Here is a 7419-nt window from a genome sequence, read left to right on the forward strand (position 1 = left end):
CAATTAATTTTTTTTGTTCGATTAGTCGGTTTTGTTTGAATTTGATCAATTTGAAATACCTCTAGTGGCAGTAGAACCAATAGAGTAGAGAATTTGAGAAATTAAAGTTTTAAATTAGAAAATTGAGAATTAAAATTTATTTTAACAGAATATTCATAAAATGGATGCTACATTAACATTTTGTTAATTTGGCATGTTTTTAATATTATTAAAATATTTTTATCGTTAACAAAAATGAAAAAATATTTTGGAGACATTTTTTTTAGTTAATCCTTTTCAGAACTTATATTTAATTGTATTTTATATATCTATTACTTGTATAATAGGCGTGACTCATTAAGCCAGGTGTCGCTCTTATGTTAATTTGGAATAAAATAATGAAGAAGTAGTAACCTAAAGGTAAAGCTTATTCTTTCTGTCTCTGCGCTGTTCCTTCTCTCTCGCTTCTAAGTTTCTCACTATCTCTCTCTCTCTCTCTCCTCCTTCCTTCATCGTGTCAGTGTCTCAATCTCTCTATGAATCTCCTTCTTCCTAGTAAAAGCCAACAGAACCGTCTGCTTTAAAACCATCACCGACGAATGATCTGTGGATTACATCCGTCTCTCGGTTATCTGCTCTCTCTTTCTGGGGATTGCTACTCAGATTCTCTCCCGCTCTTAATCCCAAACCCTACCTATTCACCTCCGTTTTGCATCTTCAAGTTTGTACGTCTCTTTAATCTTCGCCAATTTCTCCCGTCATTGTTCCGAAATCACCAATCCCTACGACCACCACCTAAAACACTAACCCTAGCAGATGGAATTCGTTGTCTGAAAGCACAGAGGAGGAGGACGTGGTGGAGGCAGCAGACCTCTCCGAAATCCTCAACCCACAGAGACACAACAGGCGAGATGGACTATAATGGGGCGGAGGACGGCTCGAGACTTCTCCTTCTGAGGCAGTGACTCTCCTTCCCAAACGCAGCAGCGTCAGAATGATCACACCAAGAGGGCGATGAGGAGTCAAAAAGGCGAGATGGAGTATAACGGGGTGGAGGAGGGCTCGACGGGAACAGAGTTCTTCCTCTGATGCGGTGAGTGTGACCTTTGGCCTATGTGTTCTCTCTCTCTGTGGCCGACTTTCTCTTAAGGGTTTTTTGAGTTGGTTCACCTCTCTTTCTTCTCTGATTCTCCATTCCATTCCCCCTTTTCCATTCTCACTCTGAGGCACACAACACATCCAAACCCCAAACTCAACCCGCAAAATTCTAGGGTTTGTGTTTGCGGTACCATAATGTCTCAGAACGGGAAGCTCATGCCCAATCTCGACCAGCACAGCACCAAGCTCCTCAACCTCACTGTTCTTCAGTGCATCGACCCCTTCGTCGAGGAAATCCTCATCACCACTGCACACGTCACCTTCTACGAGTTCAACATCGACCTCTTCCAATGGGTTCGTTCCGTTATAATCTCCTTCCTTTCATCAATTCCATTCTCTATCTCTCTCTCTCTCTCTAACGCTTTCTCTCTCTTCTTTCTGCGATTACCGTTTGCAGAGCCGTAAGGACGTCGAGGGATCCCTCTTTGTTGTCAAAAGGTCTACTTTTTGTTCCTTTTCCTTCATCATATCACAACAATTCATGAATTCCACGATCCGATTGCTTTTTGTTTGATTTTTTCAGGAACACGCAACCGCGATTTCAGTTTATTGTGACGAACCGTCGCAATACTGGTTAGTTAGTCTTTCTGCTTTTGTTTTTTTGTCGTCAACAAATTTTTTTTAATTATTTTATTGAAAGAACTCCGCCTTTCTTTTCCCTTTTTGAGGCAATCGGGCATGGTTTGGTGCGATAGTTGTTGGAAATTTAGTATTGCGAGTATCATTTCTCATTTTCTCATTTTGGGTTCTTGTCGGTAACGTAATTAAGGTTTTTTTTTTCATATGCTTCCTGGTCCGAGGTAGAGCACGATTTTAGTTATTAGTTGTGATCTTGCCCCTAATATTGTAGGATTTGGGCTTAGGTATTGGCTATTGGAATTCCACCATAGTTGTTATGTTGCACTCAATATTGTGAGTACAGTGAAATTAGTAATTATGCAAGCTATAAATATAAGCGTTGTAGACATTATTTTGTGGGTGAGGTATATACTTTGCTGCTACTGTACATGGTGGTTGAGAACTTTGAAATATCCCTATATTTAACCCTAGTCTGTTTGCATAAGCAAAAAATTTGGTGGATAATCTTTTGGGGGATTTCGAGTATGAAGTTCAGGTTCCTTATGTATAGAAATGCTGCTCAAGAAGTGAATGGCATCTGGTTCTATAATGCACATGAATGTGAAGAGGTTGCAAATATTTTTAACAGGTAATGAAACATGAAAATGCCGAGTTACACATAGATAGTTTGCAATTTTTTTAATTATTATAATCGATATTGTGACTTATGCCTTAGTCTTACAGCAAAATTTTTCTCCAATTTGTATTATTTTCATGCAATTGTGTTATTCACCTAAAATTGGCTGGTTTTCAGGATCCTTAATGCATATGCTAAGCTGCCTCCAAAGTCAAAGGTGTCTTTTACAAAGAGGTAATAATACTACTATGTTTCTATCTGGTGCCACTACCTTATCCTGTTCCCATGGATTGTGGGGATCGTTTTATCTATTGTGTCTTTTTTCTTCTGGTTCAAATGGTGTTCTACTCTTCTATTACATCATATGAAGGAAAGAGTGAGAAAGTTGACAGAAAAGATAAAAGTGAGCTAATTCTGAAGGTTGAGACTTGTCCGTATTGAGTTGAATAAGTTTCACATCAGGCCCATGTATTAATAGTAGCACTTAGAAGTGCAACTTCTTACAACTTTGTATAAATTACCAACTGAGAAGCTGCTGACAGCTGTCTCTTACTAACTACAAATAACAGACCAGGTTAACTTACTCTGACAGTTAACTTCTAAAACAAAACACATAAACTAAGATGGAGAGACCCTATGTACTATTGGTTTACATTTTTTATTTTATCTTGGGTGAGCTTAACTTGCATGCAAGGTCTAATGACTAGGCCATGTTATGACATGGTTATCTTAATTTTTTTGGTTGGGAGAGGTGATAAGATCATTTGTCTGTTTGACTCCATTCTTTAATCAATTGTTTTCAACATGTATAAATTTGAGATGTTAATTTAAGATGTTAATAGTTTTAAAATTATCCACGTGTAGGTTTTCTCATTTTTGGATCCTCCCAATCTATGCAAAGCTGCGCCAGTGTTTGTACGCAGTGGAGCCCCCGATGAGCATAATCACGGGTACTCCATTTAGATTTCTTGCATGATTTTATAAGAAAGGACAAAATGTGTTTTTGGCATGTTTTAAAATCTGGATTTAAATTTTGACATAACTTCTCTGGAACTTATATTTTCAATAGATTATTGACAGAGATTTAGTAGTTCTTATTTATTTGGAGACTATCTCGTGTATAATTGACTTTAGCCTTGGTTTTTTTAAGGATTTTTTTCTTAAAAATAAAAATATATTGCTGCTTGGGTTATAAAAAAGCAAGTTTATTTTTTTAAAATTCTGAACTCATTTGATGAGATATTTTGGATTAATTTTACTATTTTCTCATCTGTGAGGTGTTAAATTTTAGATTAACTTTAATTGTTTATGTGATGTCTTCAGATTTGTATTGTTATCATAACCTAAGAAAAAAATAAACTAATGTCATGATAAATCTGTATCATTATCTTTTGATATATGGTTATGCTTATTGATCTGTTGTGTTTTCTTAGGATTTTATTTGATGTGTTTTGAGTAAATACACATGAACTAACTGTTTTTTATTTTTTTCCCCTTTTATATTGGGGTCTGATCAAGCTGGTCCCAAAGTGCCTCTCTTGCTCTCGCTCTGTAACAAGGTACTCTTTATCCTGTAATTTGGACCCACGTTGTGTGGAAAAAAAATAATGGTATCACATGATAAATTCTTTATCCTGAAGCTGAAGGTTATCATCGTGTTTTCTAGGATTTATTTGATTGTCTTTCAAGCAAATATTAAATTAGTATTATTTTTTATTGTGATCTGTTGGTATATAAAGGTGTTTAAAAGATCAATTGAGGATCCTTGCTGCATTATGATATGAGATTGCAGCACAGTTCTTCTAGACAAGGAAATGGGCTCAGAAAGTTTGCAACTTAAGTTAAATAATTTCTCTTTCTGTTTTTTTTTTTTTTATAGAAATTATGTTTAATTTGTTCCTTTTGAGGTTTTAATTTGTTATTTGAGATAATGCATATTTTAATATACATATTTATTATTTCTAAAATGTAATTAGTCTGAGCAAAACATGAACCCAACTTACTTAATTAAGAGGCCTACTTAAAGTAAAAATATAATATGGGAGCTCACAAACTAGATACCTCATGTATCCATCCGAGGAACCATTTTTGGCAAACTAGACCCTTTTAAGTGTGGTTCAACTCTTTCGTACCTCTTTTTTTATTTTCCAATCATATCTTTTGAAGTCATTTTAATCATAGATAAAGCTGGTATGGAATTTTGCATCATATTTGCCCTTTTATATTTGAAATTGATTAGGTCAAGAATCTAATTTCCTTTAACTTATGCTAATCATATCCTAAGAAAAATATGACAACACAGTTAAAGAATGCACAAAAGCATTATATCTGAATCCAGTGTACATTAAAGCTTTAGTAAGAAGAGGAGAAGCTCATGAAAAGCTTGAACATTTTGAAGAAACCATTGCTGGTAAGTTCAGATCTTATATTAGGGGTTATTTTACTTTAAGCAGGACTTGAACTTTATTCTCTTTTGCACAGTAAGGGAGTAAGTGTAGTTCTCAAACTGGAAAGGTGCCACTGTTATGTGGTATTTGCCAACCTAAGAAAAGTCAGTATGAGTATCATTATGCATTCCTTATTTTTTGGATCTTAATGAAGAAGTACATGTTCTGCATACTGGTGCCATTCAGGTTTTTTTTTTTTCCTTTTCGCATCATTGAGTTCATTCATACCATAATTTTTTTACTACACTAATTTTAGTTATTTTTTCAAATATCAATTGACAGATATGAAAAAGATCTTAGAAATTGATCCTTCAAATGATCAATCTAGGAAAGCAATCAAACGAGTTGAGCCGCTTGCTGCAGAAAAGCGGGAAATGATGAAGAGATGATTATCAAGTTTCTGTTATAATCTTTATCTTGGATTTCAATTATAGTTGCTATTGTATTATGTACTTTGTGTAGAATAGTGCATGGGCATTATTTCCTTACATGACCTTGATCCTTCATGCATACATTTATAATTTGTCACCCAAATATGATGCTCTTTTCTTTATTTCTTCTTGCTGCTGCAAAATTACCATGAATGACGAAAAAACATCCTGTCTTGATTTCTGTATATTTATTGGCACATTTATCTAGCTTTTTCGTCCATCCGTAAGATTTATTTGCAATCTTGTGGTTGAAATTGGCTAAGTCTATATGTTTGTTTAGTCAGATGAAACCCTTTTTGAAATAAATTATTTTATCAAAGGAATTTATGGATACCTTATTGTGATATTTCTAAGCATGGGTTACCTAGGTGATAGAAAGATATACTATTATTTTATCAAAGGAATTTATTTGCAATTTCTTCCTTCATTCTTTCGAAATCACCAATTCCTTGGGATGGATGCTGTTGGTGTAAATTCTTCTTTTGTATGCCTTCTGAAACTCCTTCATTTCTTATCTTTGGTTTGCCTTAGTCACTAAACAAAAAGATGAAGAATATTTTGGAATTCAAAACTTAGTCCATGAAATTTCACTAAACAGTGAATTTCAATTTTGAATTAACAAAGGCTATAAGTTTACTTTAGTTGTTTCAATCTGAAATTTCTGGTATTATACTATCGGATAAATATTGAATTATTGAATGTTGTTTTGTTGTCGTTATTTTCCTAATAGTTTTTCATCTATTTACAATTCAATAATTGAAAATGCTATGTAAATTGAGCCGGTTCACATTATCTCCTTAAGTTTCTCTCATTTATGTGAGAAATATTTTATCCCACTTTATAGAGACGAATCTCAGGTTCTAGATTTGTTGAGTTGTATTTTGAAAAGTTGTTTAGAAGTTTTGTTACTATTCTTTGTTTTGTTCTCTGTCTTTTTTTCTATTTTTTATGTTTTTATTTGCTTTATTTTTTATTTTGGAGATACTCATCAAATTTTATTTTAGTTTCATTTGTGATATTAAATCACTTCTGGTATGTATTTTAGTTTCACTTTAATAAAAGACCAGAAATTTATTTTAGTTTCACAACCAAATTGAGTGTCAAATTCACATTTGTGCCTTTTTTTTTCTCGGTTGAAAGTCAAAATTACCTGGGCATTATTTATGTACAAGTGTACACCAATTGATTTTTATTGGTAAGCTATTTAAAATAATTTTTTTATTTTGTATCCCTTCATCTTGAATTATCAAGGATCTGTTTGCTAGGGAAAACGAGCTGCTTGATGAAGTTAATAGATATTTCTCTTTGCGTATGTTTACTTAAAATAGGTTTTTATTTTCTGTTTAGCTATCGAGCTTATGTTGATATTTTTTCTGAGAAGTTTGAGTCTTTGATTCTATTCTCTTATTTTTTTAAAAATAAAATTAGTAAAAAATATATTCTTATTTGTTACTCTCTTTTGTTTATACGTTCATTCATTGATTGTATATCTTTTTTTTCTTTTGAGAACAATTTTTGAACTTTATTGATGGCCACTTTATTTTTTGGTATTTCATTACATAGATAATTATCTTGTGTGTATCTTCATTAGGAATATGATATATTTTCCATTGAAAATATAATTATATAGGAAGCCTAATCAAATAATGATGTCTATATTAAAAGGTGTCCTCCTCTAAGTCTACCACTCCTAAATCTATGCATATATAGGTTTTCTTTTTATTTGTAGTTCTCGCTTTTCTGTAGGTGTTACCTCATGTTGTCTTTGTTATCTCTCTCTTCTCTCTCATCCTCTTCTCATCCCATCCTCTCTTCTCCTATTAACTTACAATTTATATAGAAGATAACTTAGGGTTAATATAACTTACCATTTATACACCTTATTTGTGTATCAATTGTTGTTAGCTTAGGTCCTATATATAGGATTATTTAGTGGGGCCCGCAAATATCTTTTGATTGATATCTAAGATCAATCAACATCAATATCTTTCAAATGTCTATTTTGCTTCTTTTTTTTCCTCCCAAAATAAGGGTTCTATGGATTTCAAAATTCAAATTACTCAATTGATTTGTGTTTATAAATAAAGGCAGAACCCATTGATCATGGCAGATTTTTCTCACATTCATATTGTTGTTGTATGTGTTTCTTAGTTGCTGTTTGATTGACTGAAATCTGTTTTCTCTTTCATCCCTTTAATTGCATTTCAAT

The 7419-nt window shown here is 33.2% G+C and overlaps 1 pseudogene; it reads left to right on the forward strand.

Annotated features, from left to right (window-relative positions):
- Nucleotides 1-1159: 1159 nt before the first annotated feature.
- LOC112735462 (mRNA-decapping enzyme-like protein) lies at nt 1160-3308 on the forward strand (annotated as a pseudogene).
- Nucleotides 3309-7419: the final 4111 nt, after the last annotated feature.

The sequence above is a fragment of the Arachis hypogaea genome, chromosome 13, assembly GCF_003086295.3.
Source record: "Arachis hypogaea cultivar Tifrunner chromosome 13, arahy.Tifrunner.gnm2.J5K5, whole genome shotgun sequence".
Classification (NCBI taxonomy): domain Eukaryota; kingdom Viridiplantae; phylum Streptophyta; class Magnoliopsida; order Fabales; family Fabaceae; genus Arachis; species Arachis hypogaea.